The following is a 14134-nucleotide window of genomic DNA, read 5'->3' on the forward strand; positions in this document are numbered from 1 at the left end:
TACCCTTAGTTAGAAGTAGAAAAGTTCTAACAGAAACCGCAAAGCTCATCTACAGCCACACCACACTGGATACACCCAATCTCATCTGATCTTGGAAGCTAAGAAGTGTTGGACCTGGTTAGTACTTGGATGGGAGACAACCAGGGAATACAAGGTGCTGAAGTTATTTTTATACTGCCAACACCATGCTGTTGATGCATTCCATTTTCAAACTTATTCATTTATGTACCAGTAGCTAGAAGTAGAAAAGTTCTAACAGAAACCGCAAAGTTCATCTACAGCCACACCACAGTGGATACGCCCAATCTCATCTGACCTTGGAACTAAGCAGTGCTGGGCCTGGTTAGTGTTTGGATGGGAAACCACCTGGGAATGCAAGGTGCTGCAGATATTTTTATACTGCCAACTCCGTTTTGTTGATGCATTCCATTTTCAAACTTTTTCATTTATTTACCAGTAGTTAGAAGTAGAAAAGTTCTAACAGAAACCACAAAGATTATCTACATCCACACCACACTGGATACGCCCAATCTCATCTGATCTTGGAAGCTAAGCAGTGTTGGGCTTGGTTAGTACTTGGATGGGAGACCACCTGGGAATACAAGGTGCTGCAGGTATTTTTATACTGCCAACACCGTTCTGTTGATGCATTCCATTTTCAAACTTATTCATTTATGTACCAGTAGTTAGAAGTAGAAAAGTTCTAACAGAAACCACAAAGCTCATCTACAGTCACACCACACTGGATACGAACAATCTCATCTGATCTTGGAAGCTAAGCAGTGTTGGGCCTGTTTAGTACTTTGGTGGGAGACCACCTGGGAATACGAGGTGCTGTAGGTATTTTTATACTGCCAACACCGTTCTGTTGATGCATTCCATTTTCAAACTTATTCATTTATGTACCAGTAGTTAGAAGTAGAAAAGTTCTAACAGAAACCACAAAGCTCATCTACAGCCACACCACACTGGATACGCCCAATCTCATCTGATCTTGGAAGCTAAGCAGTGTTGGGCTTGGTTAGTACTTGGATGTGAGACCACCTGGGAGTACAAGGTGCTGTAGATCTTTTTATACTGCAAACACCATTCTGTTGATGCATTCCATTTTCAAACCTGTTCATTTATGTACCAGTAGTTAGAAGTAGAAAAGTTCTAACAGAAACCGCAAAGCTCATATACAGCCACACCACACTGGATCTGCCCAATATCATTTGACCTTGGAAGCTCAACAGTGTTGGGCCTGGTTAGTACTTGGATGGGAGACCACCTGGGAATGCAAGGTGCTGTAGGTGTTTTTATACTGCCAACACCATTCTGTTGATGCATTCCATTTTCAAACTTATTCATTTATGTACCAGTAGTTAGAAGTAGAAAAGTTCTAACAGAAACCGCAAAGCTCATCTACAGCCACACCACACTGGATACACCCAATCTCATCTGATCTTGGAAGCTAAGAAGTGTTGGACCTGGTTAGTACTTGGATGGGAGACAACCAGGGAATACAAGGTGCTGGAGTTATTTTTATACTGCCAACACCATTCTGTTGATGCATTCCATTTTCAAACTTATTCATTTATGTACCAGTAGCTAGAAGTAGAAAAGTTCTAACAGAAACCGCAAAGTTCATCTACAGCCACACCACAGTGGATACGCCCAATCTCATCTGACCTTGGAACTAAGCAGTGCTGGGCCTGGTTAGTGTTTGGATGGGAAACCACCTGGGAATGCAAGGTGCTGCAGATATTTTTATACTGCCAACTCCGTTCTGTTGATGCATTCCATTTTCAAACTTTGTTCATTTATTTACCAGTAGTTAGAAGTAGAAAAGTTCTAACAGAAACCACAAAGCTTATCTACAGCCTCATCACACTGGATATGCCCAATATCATCTGATCCTGGAAGCTAAGAAGTGTGGGGCCTGTTTAGTACTTTGGTGGGAGACCACCTGGGAATAAGAGGTGCTGTAGGTATTTTTATACTGCCAACACCATTCTGTTGATGCATTCCATTTTCAAACTTATTCATTTATGTACCAGTAGCTAGAAGTAGAAAAGTTCTAACAGAAACCTCAAAGTTCATCTACAGCCACACCACACTGGATACGCCCAATCTCATCTGATCTTGGAAACTAAGCAGTGCTTGGCCTGGTTAGTATTTGGATGGGAAACCACCTGGGAATGCAAGGTGCTGCAGATATTTTTATACTGCCAACTCCGTTTTGTTGATGCATTCCATTTTCAAACTTTTTCATTTATTTACCAGTAGTTAGAAGTAGAAAAGTTCTAACGGAAACCACAAAGATTATTTACATCCACACCACACTGGATACGCCCAATCTCATCTGATCTTGGAAGCTAAGCAGTGTTGGGCTTGGTTAGTACTTGGATGGGAGACCACCTGGGAATACAAGGTGCTGCAGGTATTTTTATACTGCCAACAACGTTCTGTTGATGCATTCCATTTTCAAACTTATTCATTTATGTACCAGTAGTTAGAAGTAGAAAAGTTCTAACAGAAACCACAAAGCTCATCTATAGCCACACCACACTGGATACGAACAATCTCATCTGATCTTGGAAGCTAAGCAGTGTTGGGCCTGTTTAGTACTTTGGTGGGAGCCCACCTGGGAATACGAGGTGCTGTAGGTATTTTTATACTGCCAACACCGTTCTGTTGATGCATTCCATTTTCAAACTTATTCATTTATGTACCAGTAGTTAGAAGTAGAAAAGTTCTAACAGAAACCACAAAGCTCATCTACAGCCACACCACACTGGATACGCCCAATCTCATCTGATCTTGGAAGCTAAGCAGTGTTGGTCCTGGTTAGTACTAGGATAGGAGACCACCTGGCAATATGAGGTGCTGTAGGTATTTTTATACTGCCAACACCGTTCTGTTGATGCATTCCATTTTCAAACTTATTCATTTATGTACCAGTAGCTAGAAGTAGAAAAGTTCTAACAGAAACCGCAAAGTTTATCTACAGCCACACCACACTGGATACGCCCAATCTCATCTGATCTTGGAAACTAAGCAGTGCTGGGCTTGGTTAGTATTTGGATGGGAAACCACCTGGGAATGCAAGGTGCTGCAGATATTTTTATACTGCCAACTCCGTTTTGTTGATGCATTCCATTTTCAAACTTATTCATTTATTTACCAGTAGTTAGAAGTAGAAAAGTTCTAACAGAAACCACAAAGCTCATCTACAGCCACACCACACTGGATACGGACAATCTCATCTGATCTTGGAAGCTAAGCAGTGTTGGGCCTGTTTAGTACTTTGGTGGGAGACCACCTGGGAATACGAGGTGCTGTAGGAATTTTTATACTGCCAACACCGTTCTGTTGATGCATTCTATTTTCAAACTTATTAATTTATGTACCAGTACCTAGAAGTAGAAAAGTTCTAACAGAAACTACAAAGCTCATCTATAGCCACACCACACTGGATACGCCCAATCTCATCTGATCTTTCAAGCTAAGCAGTGTTGGGCCAGGTTAATACTTGGATGGGAGACTACCTGGGAATACAAGGTGCTGCAGGTATTTTTATACTGCCAACACCGTTCTGTTGATGAATTCCATTTTCAAACTTATTCATTTATGTACCAGTAATTAGAAGTAGAAAAGTTCTAACAGAAACCACAAAGCTCATCTACAGCCACACCACACTGGATACGAACAATCTCATCTGATCTTGGAAGCTTAGCAGTGTTGGGCCTGTTTAGTACTTTGGTGGGAGACCACCTGGGAATACGAGGTGCTGTAGGTATTTTTATACTGCCAACACCGTTCTGTTGATGCATTCCATTTTCAAACTTATTAATTTATGTACCAGTAGCTAGAAGTAGAAAAGTTCTAACAGAAACCACAAAGCTTATCTACAGCCACACCACACTGGATACGCCCAGTATCATCTGATCTTGGAAGCTAAGAAGTGTTGGGTCTGGTTAGTACTTGGATGGGAGACAACCTGGGAATACAAAGTGCTGGAGGTATTTTTATACTGCCAATACCATTCTGTTGATGCATTTCATTTTCAAACTTATTAATTTATGTACCAGTAGCTAGAAGTAGAAAAGTTCTAACAGAAACCGCAAAGTTCATCTACAGCCACACCACACTGGATACGCCCAATCTCATCTGATCTTGGAAACTAAGCAGTGCTGGGCCTGGTTAGTATTTGGATGGGAAACCACCTGGGAATGCAAGGTGCTGCAGATATTTTTATACTGCCAACTCCGTTTTGTTGATGCATTCCATTTTCAAACTTTTTCATTTATTTACCAGTAGTTAGAAGTAGAAAAGTTCTAACAGAAACCATAAAGATTATCTACAGCCACACCACACTGGATATGCCCAATTTCATCTGATCTTGGAAGCTAAGCAGTGTTGGGCTTGGTTAGTATTTGGATGGGAGACCACCTGGGAATACAAGGTGCTGCAGGTATTTTTATACTGCCAACACCGTTCTGTTGATGCATTCCATTTTCAAACTTATTCATTTATGTACCAGTAGTTAGAAGTAGAAAAGTTCTAACAGAAACCACAGAGCTTATCTACAGCCACACCACACTGGATACGAACAATCTCATCTGAGCTTGGAACCTAAGCAGTGTTGGGCTTGTTTAGTACTTTGGTGGGAGACCACCTGGGAATACGAGGTGCTGTAGGTATTTTTATACTGCCAACACCGTTCTGTTGATGCATTCCATTTTCAAACTTATTTATTTATGTACCAGTAGTTAGAAGTAGAAAAGTTCTAACAGAAACCACAAAGCTCATCTACAGCTACACCACACTGGATACGCCCAATCTCATCTGATCTTGGAAGCTAAGAAGTGTTGGGCCTGATTAGTACTTGGATGGGAGACAACCTGGGAATACAAGGTGCTGGAGGTATTTTTATACTGCCAACACCATTCTGTTGATGCATTCTATTTTCAAACTTATTCATTTATGTACCAGTAGCTAGAAGTAGAAAAGTTCTAACAGAAACCGCAAAGTTCATCTACAGCAACACCACACTGGAAACGCCCAATCTCATCTGATCTTGGAAACTAAGCAGTGCTGGGCCTGGTTAGTATTTGTATGGGAAACCACCTGGGAATGCAAGGTGCTGCAGATATTTTTATACTGCCAACTCCGTTTTGTTGATGCATTCCATTTTCAAACTTTTTCATTTATTTACCAGTAGTTAGAAGTAGAAAAGTTCTAACAGAAACCACAAAGCTCATCTACAGCCACACCACACTGGATACGAACAATCTCATATGATCTTGGAAGCTTAGCAGTGTTGGGCCTGTTTAGTACTTTGGTGGGAGACCACCTGGGAATACGAGGTGCTGTAGGTATTTTTATACTGCCAACACCGTTCTGTTGATGCATTCCATTTTCAAACTTATTAATTTATGTACCAGTAGTTAGAAGTAGAAAAGTTCTAACAGAAACCACAAAGTTTATCTACAGCCACACCACACTGGATACGCCCAATTTCATCTGTTCTTGGAAGCTAAGTAGTGTTGGGCCTGGTTAGTACTTGGATGGGAGACAACCTGGGAATACAAGTTGCTGGAGGTATTTTTATACTGCCAACACCATTCTGTTGATGCATTTCATTTTCAAACTTATTCATTTATGTACCAGTAGCTAGAAGTAGAAAAGTTCTAACAGAAACCGCAAAGTTCATCTACAGCCACACCACACTGGATACGCCCAATCTCATCTGATCTTGGAAACTAAGCAGTGCTGGGCCTGGTTAGTATTTCGATGGGAAACCACCTGGGAATGCAAGGTGCTGCAGATATTTTTATACTGCCAACTCCGTTTTGTTGATGCATTCCATTTTCAAACTTTTTCATTTATTTACCAGTAGTTAGAAGTAGAAAAGTTCTAACAGAAACCATAAAGATTATCTACAGCCACACCACACTGGATACGCCCAATTTCATCTGATCTTGGAAGCTAAGCAGTGTTGGGCTTGGTTAGTATTTGGATGGGAGACCACCTGGGAATACAAGGTGCAACAGGTATTTTTATACTGCCAACACCGTTCTGTTGATGCATTCCATTTTCAAACTTATTCATTTATGTACCAGTAGTTAGAAGTAGAAAAGTTCTAACAGAAACCACAGAGCTCATCTACAGCCACACAACACTGGATACGAACAATTTCATCTGATCTTGGAAGCTAAGCAGTGTTGGGCCTGTTTAGTACTTTGGTGGGAGACCACCTGGGAATACGAGGTGCTGTAGGTATTTTTATACTGCCAACACCGTTCTGTTGATGCATTCCATTTTCAAACTTATTAATTTATGTACCAGTAGTTAGAAGTAGAAAAGTTCTAACAGAAACCACAAAGCTCATCTACAGCCACACCACACTGGATATGCCCAATCTCATCTGATCTTGGAAGCTAAGCAGTGTTGGGCTTGGTTAGTACTTGGATGTGAGACCACCTGGGAGTACAAGGTGCTGTAGATCTTTTTATACTGCCAACACCGTTCTGTTGATGCATTCCATTTTCAAACTTGTTCATTTATGTACAAGTTGTTAGAAGTAGAAAAGTTCTAACAGAAACCGCAAAGCTCATCTACAGCCACACCACACTGGATCTGCCCAATATCATTTGACCTTGGAAGCTCAGCAGTGTTGGGCCTGGTTAGTACTTGGATGGGAGACCACTTGGGAATACAAGGTGCTGTAGGTATTTTTATACTGCCAACACTGTTCTGTTGATGCATTCCATTTTCAAACCTATTAATTTATGTACCAGTAGTTAGAAGTAGAAAATTCTAACAGAAACCGCAAAGCTCATCTATAGCCACACCACACTGGATACGCCCAATCTTATCTGATCTTGGAATTTAAGCCGTGTTGGGCTTGTTTAGTACTTTGGTGGGAGACAACCTGGGAATACGAGGTGCTGTAGGTATTTTTATACTGCCAACACCGTTCTGTTGATGCATTCCATTTTCAAACTTATTCATTTATGTACCAGTAGTTAGAAGTAGAAAAGTTCTTACAGAAACCACAAAGCTCATCTACAGCCACACCACACTGGATACGCCCAATCTCATCTGATCTTGGAAGCTAAGCAGTGTTGGGACTGGTTAGTACTTTGATGGGAGACCACCTGGGAATACAAAGTACTGTAGTTATTTTTATACTGCCAACACCGTTCTGTTGATGCATTACATTTTCAAACTTATTCATTTATGTACCAGTAGTTAGAAGTAGAAAAGTTCTAACAGAAACCACAAAACTCATCTACAGCCACACCTCACTGGATATGCCCAATCTCATCTGACCTTGGAAACTAAGCAGTGCTGGGCCTGGTTAGTATTTGGATGGGAAACCACCTGGGAATGCAAGGTGCTGCAGATATTTTTATACTGCCAACTCCGTTTTGTTGATGCATTCCATTTTCAAACTATTTCATTTATTTACTAGTAGTTAGAAGTAGAAAAGTTCTAACAGAAACTAGAGATGAGCGGGTTCGGTTTCTCTGAATCCGAACCCGCCCGAACTTCATGTTTTTTTTCACGGGTCCGAGCGACTCGGATCTTCCCGCCTTGCTCGGTTAACCCGAGCGCGCCCGAACGTCATCATGACGCTGTCGGATTCTCGCGAGGCTCGGATTCTATCGCGAGACTCGGATTCTATATAAGGAGCCCGCGTCGCCGCCATTTTCACACGTGCATTGAGATTGATAGGGAGAGGACGTGGCTGGCGTCCTCTCCGTTTAGAATTAGAATAGATTAGAGAGACACTTGATTTACTAATTTTGGGGAGCATTAGGAGTACTCAGTAGTGTACAGTGCAGAGTTTTGCTGATAGTGACCAGTGACCACCACTTTTATTTATAATCCGTTCTCTGCCTGAAAAAAGCGATACACAGCACACAGTGACTCAGTCACATACCATATCTGTGTGCACTGCTCAGGCTCAGGCCAGTGTGCTGCATCATCTATTATCTATATATAATATTATATATATCTGTCTGACTGCTCAGCTCACACAGCTTATAATTGTGGGGGAGACTGGGGAGCACTACTGCAGTGCCAGTTATAGGTTATAGCAGGAGCCAGGAGTACATAATATATTATATAGTGAGTGACCACCAGACACACAGTGCAGTTTATTTAATATATCCGTTCTCTGCCTGAAAAAAGCGATACACACAGTGACTCAGTCAGTCACATACCATATCTGTGTGCACTGCTCAGGCTCAGGCCAGTGTGCTGCATCATCTATATATATATTATATATCTGTCTGACTGCTCAGCTCACACAGCTTATAATTGTGGGGGAGACTGGGGAGCACTACTGCAGTGCCAGTTATAGGTTATAGCAGGAGCCAGGAGTACATAATATTATATTAAAATTAAACAGTGCACACTTTTGCTGCAGGAGTGCCACTGCCAGTGTGACTAGTGACCAGTGACCTGACCACCAGTATATAATATTAGTAGTATACTATCTCTTTATCAACCAGTCTATATTAGCAGCAGACACAGTACAGTGCGGTAGTTCACGGCTGTGGCTACCTCTGTGTCGGCACTCGGCAGCCCGTCCATAATTGTATATACCACCTAACCGTGGTTTTTTTTCCTTTCTTTATACATACATACTAGTTACGAGTATACTATCTCTTTATCAACCAGTCTATATATTAGCAGCAGACACAGTACAGTGCGGTAGTTCACGGCTGTGGCTACCTCTGTGTCGGCACTCGGCAGCCCGTCCATAATTGTATATACCACCTAACCGTGTTTTTTTTTTCTTTCTTTATACATACATACTAGTTACGAGTATACTATCTCTTTATCAACCAGTCTATATATTAGCAGCAGACACAGTACAGTGCGGTAGTTCACGGCTGTGGCTACCTCTGTGTCGGCACTCGGCAGCCCGTCCATAATTGTATATACCACCTAACCGTGTTTTTTTTTTCTTTCTTTATACATACATACTAGTTACGAGTATACTATCTCTTTATCAACCAGTCTATATATTAGCAGCAGACACAGTACAGTGCAGTAGTTCACGGCTGTGGCTACCTCTGTGTCGGCACTCGGCAGCCCGTCCATAATTGTATATACCACCTAACCGTGGTTTTTTTTCTTTCTTTATACATACATACTAGTTACGAGTATACTATCTCTTTATCAACCAGTCTATATATTAGCAGCAGACACAGTACAGTGCGGTAGTTCACGGCTGTGGCTACCTCTGTGTCGGCACTCGGCAGCCCGTCCATAATTGTATATACCACCTAACCGTGGTTTTTTTTTCTTTCTTTATACATACATACTAGTTACGAGTATACTATCTCTTTATCAACCAGTCTATATATTAGCAGCAGACACAGTACAGTGCGGTAGTTCACGGCTGTGGCTACCTCTGTGTCGGCACTCGGCAGCCCGTCCATAATTGTATATACCACCTAACTGTGGTTTTTTTTTCTTTCTTTATACATACATACTAGTTACGAGTATACTATCTCTTTATCAACCAGTCTATATATTAGCAGCAGACACAGTACAGTGCGGTAGTTCACGGCTGTGGCTACCTCTGTGTCGGCACTCGGCAGCCCGTCCATAATTGTATACTAGTATCCAATCCATCCATCTCCATTGTTTACCTGAGGTGCCTTTTAGTTGTGCCTATTAAAATATGGAGAACAAAAATGTTGAGGTTCCAAAATTAGGGAAAGATCAAGATCCACTTCCACCTCGTGCTGAAGCTGCTGCCACTAGTCATGGCCGAGACGATGAAATGCCAGCAACGTCGTCTGCCAAGGCCGATGCCCAATGTCATAGTACAGAGCATGTCAAATCCAAAACACCAAATATCAGTAAAAAGCCTCTTTTTTTCTTTGCGTCATGTGCTGTTTGGGGAGGGTTTTTTGGAAGGGACATCCTGCGTGACACTGCAGTGCCACTCCTAGATGGGCCCGGTGTTTGTGTCGGCCACTAGGGTCGCTAATCTTACTCACACAGCTACCTCATTGCGCCTCTTTTTTTCTTTGCGTCATGTGCTGTTTGGGGAGGGTTTTTTGGAAGGGACATCCTGCGTGACACTGCAGTGCCACTCCTAGATGGGCCCGGTGTTTGTGTCGGCCACTAGGGTCGCTAATCTTACTCACACAGCTACCTCATTGCGCCTCTTTTTTTCTTTGCGTCATGTGCTGTTTGGGGAGGGTTTTTTGGAAGGGACATCCTGCGTGACACTGCAGTGCCACTCCTAGATGGGCCCGGTGTTTGTGTCGGCCACTAGGGTCGCTAATCTTACTCACACAGCTACCTCATTGCGCCTCTTTTTTTCTTTGCGTCATGTGCTGTTTGGGGAGGGTTTTTTGGAAGGGCCATCCTGCGTGACACTGCAGTGCCACTCCTAGATGGGCCCGGTGTTTGTGTCGGCCACTAGGGTCGCTAATCTTACTCACACAGCTACCTCATTGCGCCTCTTTTTTTCTTTGCGTCATGTGCTGTTTGGGGAGGGTTTTTTGGAAGGGACATCCTGCGTGACACTGCAGTGCCACTCCTAGATGGGCCCGGTGTTTGTGTCGGCCACTAGGGTCGCTAATCTTACTCACACAGCTACCTCATTGCGCCTCTTTTTTTCTTTGCGTCATGTGCTGTTTGGGGAGGGTTTTTTGGAAGGGACATCCTGCGTGACACTGCAGTGCCACTCCTAGATGGGCCCGGTGTTTGTGTCGGCCACTAGGGTCGCTTATCTTACTCACACAGCGACCTCGGTGCAAATTTTAGGACTAAAAATAATATTGTGAGGTGTGAGGTATTCAGAATAGACTGAAAATGAGTGTAAATTATGGTTTTTGAGGTTAATAATACTTTGGGATCAAAATGACCCCCAAATTCTATGATTTAAGCTGTTTTTTAGTGTTTTTTGAAAAAAACACCCGAATCCAAAACACACCCGAATCCGACAAAAAAAAATCGGTGAGGTTTTGCCAAAACGCGGTCGAACCCAAAACACGGCCGCGGAACCGAACCCAAAACCAAAACACAAAACCCGAAAAATTTCAGGCGCTCATCTCTAACAGAAACCACAAAGCTCAACTACAGCCACACCACACTGGATACGGACAATCGCATCTGATCTTGGAAGCTAAGCAGTGTTGGGTCTGTTTAGTACTTTGGTGGGAGACCACCTGGGAATACGAGGTGCTGTAGGTATTTTTATACTGCCAACACCGTTCTGTTGATGCATTCCATTTTCAAACTTATTAATTTATGTACCAGTAGTTAGAAGTAGAAAAGTTCTAACAGAAACCACAAAACTCATCTACAGCCAAACCACACTGGATACGCCCAATCTCATCTGATCTTGGAAGCTAAGCAGTGTTGGGACTGGTTAGTACTTTGATGGGAGACCACCTGGGAATTCAAGGTACTGCAGGTGTTTTTATACTGCCAACACCGTTGTGTTGAGGCATTTCATTTTCAAACTTATTCATTTATGTACCAGTAGTTAGAAGTAGAAAAGTTCTAACAGAAACCACAAAGCTCATCTACAGCCACACCACACTGGATATGAACAATCTCATCTGATCTTGGAAGCTAAGCAGTGTTGGGCCTGTTTAGTACTTTGGTGGGAGACCACCTGGGAATACGAGGTGCTGTAGGTATTTTTATACTGCCAACACCGTTCTGTTGATGCATTCCATTTTCAAACTTATTAATTTATGTACCAGTAGTTAGAAGTAGAAAAGTTCTAACAGAAACAACAAAGCTCATCTACAGCCTCACCACACTGGATACGCCCAATCTCATCTGATCTTGGAAGTTAAGAAGTGTTGGGCTTGGTTAGTACTTGGATGGGAGACCACCTTGGAATACGAGGTGCTGTAGGTATTTTTATACTGCCAACACCGTTCTGTTGATGCATTCCATTTTCAAACTTATTAATTTATGTACCAGTAGTTAGAAGTAGAAAAGTTCTAACAGAAACCACAAAGCTTATCTACAGCCACACCACACTGGATACGCCCAATATCATCTGATCTTGGAAACTAAGAAGTGTTGGGCCTGGTTAGTTCTTGGATGGGAGACAACCTGGGAATACAAGGTGCTGAAGGTATTTTTATACTGCCAACACCATTGTGTTGATGCATTTCATTTTCAAACTTATTCATTTATGTACCAGTAGCTAGAAGTAGAAAAGTTCTAACAGAAACCGCAAAGTTCATCTACAGCCACACCACACTGGATACGCCCAATATCATCTGATCTTGGAAACTAAGCAGTGCTGGGCCTGGTTAGTATTTGGATGGGAAACCACCTGGGAATGCAAGGTGCTGCAGATATTTTTATACTGCCAACTCCGTTTTGTTGATGCATTCCATTTTCAAACTTGTTCATTTATGTACCAGTAGTTAGAAGTAGAAAAGTTCTAACAGAAACCGCAAAGCTCATCTACAGCCACACCACACTGGATCTGCCCAATATCATTTGACCTTGGAAGCTCAGCAGTGTTGGGCCTGGTTAGTACTTGGATGGGAGACCACCTGGGAATACAAGGTGCTGTAGGTATTTTTATACTGCCAACACCGTTCTGTTGATGCATTCCATTTTCAAACTTATTAATTTATGTACCAGTAGTTAGAAGTAGAAAAGTTCTAACAGAAACCACAAAGCTCATCTACAGCCACACCACACTGGATACGCCCAATCTCATCTGATCTTGGAAGCTAAGCAGTGTTGGGTTTGGTTAGTACTTGGATGGGAGACCACCTGGGAATACAAGGTGCTGTAGGTATTTTTATACTGCCAACACCGTTCTGTTGATGCATTCCATTTTCAAACTTATTAATTTATGTACCAGTAGTTAGAAGTAGAAAAGTTCTAACAGAAACCACAATGCTCATCTACAGCCACACCACACTGGATACGGACAATCTCATCTGATCTTGGAAGCTAAGCAGTGTTGGGCCTGTTTAGTACTTTGGTGGGAGACCACCTGGGAATACGAGGTGCTGTAGGTATTTTTATACTGCCAACACCGTTCTGTTGATGCATTCCATTTTCAAACTTATTAATTTATGTACAAGTTGTTAGAAGTAGAAAAGTTCTAACAGAAACCGCAAAGCTCATCTACAGCCACATCACAATGGATCTGCCCAATATCATTTGACCTTGGAAGCTCAGCAGTGTTGGGCCTGGTTAGTACTTGGATGGGAGACCACTTGGGAATACAAGGTGCTGTAGGTATTTTTATACTGCCAACACTGTTCTGTTGATGCATTCCATTTTCAAACTTATTAATTTATGTACCAGTAGTTAGAAGTAGAAAAGTTCTAACAGAAACCGCAAAGCTCATCTATAGCCACACCACACTGAATACGCCCAATCTCATCTGATCTTGGAATTTAAGCCGTGTTGGGCCTGTTTAGTACTTTGGTGGGAGACAACCTGGGAATACGAGGTGCTGTAGGTATTTTTATACTGCCAACACCGTTCTGTTGATGCATTCCATTTTCAAACTTATTCATTTATGTACCAGTAGTTAGAAGTAGAAAAGTTCTAACAGAAACCACAAAGCTCATCTACAGCCACACCACACTGGATATGCCCAATCTCATCTGATCTTGGAAGCTAAGCAGTGTTGGGACTGGTTAGTACTTTGATGGGAGACCACCTGGGCATACAAGGTGCTGCAGGTATTTTTATACTGCCAACACCGTTCTGTTGAAGCATTCCACTTTCAATCTTATTCATTTATGTACCAGTGGCTAGAAGTAGAAAAGTTCTAACAGAAACCACAAAGCTCATCTACAGCCACACCACACTGGATACACCCAATCTCATCTGATCTTGGAAGCTAAGCAGTGTTGGGCCTGGTTAGTGCTTGGATCGGAGACCACCTGGGAATACAAAGTACTGTAGGTATTTTTATACTGCCAACACCGTTCTGTTGATGCATTACATTTTCAAACTTATTCATTTATGTACCAGTAGTTAGAAGTAGAAAAGTTCTAACAGAAACCACAAAACTCATCTACAGCCACTCCTCACTGGATACGCCTAATCTCATCTGACCTTGGAAACTAAGCAGTGCTGGGCCTGGTTAGTATTTGGATGGGAAACCACCTGGGAA

General features: G+C 42.3%; 2 non-coding genes and 43 pseudogenes across 2 annotated transcripts; all 45 read left to right on the forward strand.

The window, feature by feature from the left end:
• Positions 1-47: 47 nt before the first annotated feature.
• Positions 48-166, forward strand: LOC134962805 (5S ribosomal RNA; annotated as a pseudogene).
• A 107-nt stretch (positions 167-273) lies between these two features.
• LOC134959014 (5S ribosomal RNA) lies at positions 274-391 on the forward strand (annotated as a pseudogene).
• A 107-nt stretch (positions 392-498) lies between these two features.
• LOC134959969 (5S ribosomal RNA) lies at positions 499-617 on the forward strand (annotated as a pseudogene).
• Positions 618-724: 107 nt separating this feature from the next.
• LOC134960500 (5S ribosomal RNA) lies at positions 725-843 on the forward strand (annotated as a pseudogene).
• A 107-nt stretch (positions 844-950) lies between these two features.
• LOC134964194 (5S ribosomal RNA) lies at positions 951-1069 on the forward strand. The gene has a single exon (XR_010188192.1). It is a non-coding gene; the product is annotated as a 5S ribosomal RNA (ribosomal RNA).
• A 107-nt stretch (positions 1070-1176) lies between these two features.
• On the forward strand, positions 1177-1295 carry LOC134964342 (5S ribosomal RNA; annotated as a pseudogene).
• Positions 1296-1402: 107 nt separating this feature from the next.
• LOC134962979 (5S ribosomal RNA) lies at positions 1403-1521 on the forward strand (annotated as a pseudogene).
• Positions 1522-1628: 107 nt separating this feature from the next.
• On the forward strand, positions 1629-1746 carry LOC134959015 (5S ribosomal RNA; annotated as a pseudogene).
• A 108-nt stretch (positions 1747-1854) lies between these two features.
• LOC134964575 (5S ribosomal RNA) lies at positions 1855-1973 on the forward strand (annotated as a pseudogene).
• Positions 1974-2080: 107 nt separating this feature from the next.
• Positions 2081-2199, forward strand: LOC134963125 (5S ribosomal RNA; annotated as a pseudogene).
• A 107-nt stretch (positions 2200-2306) lies between these two features.
• On the forward strand, positions 2307-2425 carry LOC134960462 (5S ribosomal RNA; annotated as a pseudogene).
• A 107-nt stretch (positions 2426-2532) lies between these two features.
• LOC134961500 (5S ribosomal RNA) lies at positions 2533-2651 on the forward strand (annotated as a pseudogene).
• Positions 2652-2758: 107 nt separating this feature from the next.
• Positions 2759-2877, forward strand: LOC134961118 (5S ribosomal RNA; annotated as a pseudogene).
• A 107-nt stretch (positions 2878-2984) lies between these two features.
• On the forward strand, positions 2985-3103 carry LOC134961790 (5S ribosomal RNA; annotated as a pseudogene).
• Positions 3104-3210: 107 nt separating this feature from the next.
• LOC134961059 (5S ribosomal RNA) lies at positions 3211-3329 on the forward strand (annotated as a pseudogene).
• A 107-nt stretch (positions 3330-3436) lies between these two features.
• On the forward strand, positions 3437-3555 carry LOC134963527 (5S ribosomal RNA; annotated as a pseudogene).
• A 107-nt stretch (positions 3556-3662) lies between these two features.
• LOC134961661 (5S ribosomal RNA) lies at positions 3663-3781 on the forward strand (annotated as a pseudogene).
• Positions 3782-4114: 333 nt separating this feature from the next.
• LOC134961347 (5S ribosomal RNA) lies at positions 4115-4233 on the forward strand (annotated as a pseudogene).
• A 107-nt stretch (positions 4234-4340) lies between these two features.
• Positions 4341-4459, forward strand: LOC134960985 (5S ribosomal RNA; annotated as a pseudogene).
• Positions 4460-4566: 107 nt separating this feature from the next.
• LOC134962506 (5S ribosomal RNA) lies at positions 4567-4685 on the forward strand (annotated as a pseudogene).
• A 107-nt stretch (positions 4686-4792) lies between these two features.
• Positions 4793-4911, forward strand: LOC134962516 (5S ribosomal RNA; annotated as a pseudogene).
• A 107-nt stretch (positions 4912-5018) lies between these two features.
• LOC134962697 (5S ribosomal RNA) lies at positions 5019-5137 on the forward strand (annotated as a pseudogene).
• Positions 5138-5244: 107 nt separating this feature from the next.
• Positions 5245-5363, forward strand: LOC134962410 (5S ribosomal RNA; annotated as a pseudogene).
• A 107-nt stretch (positions 5364-5470) lies between these two features.
• Positions 5471-5589, forward strand: LOC134964135 (5S ribosomal RNA; annotated as a pseudogene).
• Positions 5590-5696: 107 nt separating this feature from the next.
• LOC134961668 (5S ribosomal RNA) lies at positions 5697-5815 on the forward strand (annotated as a pseudogene).
• Positions 5816-5922: 107 nt separating this feature from the next.
• Positions 5923-6041, forward strand: LOC134962955 (5S ribosomal RNA; annotated as a pseudogene).
• A 107-nt stretch (positions 6042-6148) lies between these two features.
• Positions 6149-6267, forward strand: LOC134962884 (5S ribosomal RNA; annotated as a pseudogene).
• Positions 6268-6374: 107 nt separating this feature from the next.
• LOC134959730 (5S ribosomal RNA) lies at positions 6375-6493 on the forward strand (annotated as a pseudogene).
• A 107-nt stretch (positions 6494-6600) lies between these two features.
• LOC134962579 (5S ribosomal RNA) lies at positions 6601-6719 on the forward strand (annotated as a pseudogene).
• Positions 6720-6825: 106 nt separating this feature from the next.
• Positions 6826-6944, forward strand: LOC134963704 (5S ribosomal RNA; annotated as a pseudogene).
• Positions 6945-7051: 107 nt separating this feature from the next.
• LOC134961070 (5S ribosomal RNA) lies at positions 7052-7170 on the forward strand (annotated as a pseudogene).
• Positions 7171-7277: 107 nt separating this feature from the next.
• LOC134961157 (5S ribosomal RNA) lies at positions 7278-7396 on the forward strand (annotated as a pseudogene).
• Positions 7397-11095: 3699 nt separating this feature from the next.
• LOC134962400 (5S ribosomal RNA) lies at positions 11096-11214 on the forward strand (annotated as a pseudogene).
• A 107-nt stretch (positions 11215-11321) lies between these two features.
• Positions 11322-11440, forward strand: LOC134961183 (5S ribosomal RNA; annotated as a pseudogene).
• Positions 11441-11547: 107 nt separating this feature from the next.
• Positions 11548-11666, forward strand: LOC134960767 (5S ribosomal RNA; annotated as a pseudogene).
• Positions 11667-11773: 107 nt separating this feature from the next.
• Positions 11774-11892, forward strand: LOC134959997 (5S ribosomal RNA; annotated as a pseudogene).
• Positions 11893-11999: 107 nt separating this feature from the next.
• On the forward strand, positions 12000-12118 carry LOC134959024 (5S ribosomal RNA; annotated as a pseudogene).
• A 107-nt stretch (positions 12119-12225) lies between these two features.
• Positions 12226-12344, forward strand: LOC134963397 (5S ribosomal RNA; annotated as a pseudogene).
• A 107-nt stretch (positions 12345-12451) lies between these two features.
• On the forward strand, positions 12452-12570 carry LOC134962367 (5S ribosomal RNA; annotated as a pseudogene).
• Positions 12571-12677: 107 nt separating this feature from the next.
• Positions 12678-12796, forward strand: LOC134961841 (5S ribosomal RNA). Its single transcript, XR_010187970.1, has one exon. It is a non-coding gene; the product is annotated as a 5S ribosomal RNA (ribosomal RNA).
• Positions 12797-12903: 107 nt separating this feature from the next.
• LOC134960328 (5S ribosomal RNA) lies at positions 12904-13022 on the forward strand (annotated as a pseudogene).
• Positions 13023-13129: 107 nt separating this feature from the next.
• On the forward strand, positions 13130-13248 carry LOC134964332 (5S ribosomal RNA; annotated as a pseudogene).
• A 107-nt stretch (positions 13249-13355) lies between these two features.
• Positions 13356-13474, forward strand: LOC134962438 (5S ribosomal RNA; annotated as a pseudogene).
• Positions 13475-13581: 107 nt separating this feature from the next.
• LOC134962118 (5S ribosomal RNA) lies at positions 13582-13700 on the forward strand (annotated as a pseudogene).
• A 107-nt stretch (positions 13701-13807) lies between these two features.
• LOC134961993 (5S ribosomal RNA) lies at positions 13808-13926 on the forward strand (annotated as a pseudogene).
• Positions 13927-14134: the final 208 nt, after the last annotated feature.

Source organism: Pseudophryne corroboree, chromosome 9, assembly GCF_028390025.1.
Source record: "Pseudophryne corroboree isolate aPseCor3 chromosome 9, aPseCor3.hap2, whole genome shotgun sequence".
NCBI classification, from domain to species: Eukaryota; Metazoa; Chordata; class Amphibia; order Anura; family Myobatrachidae; genus Pseudophryne; species Pseudophryne corroboree.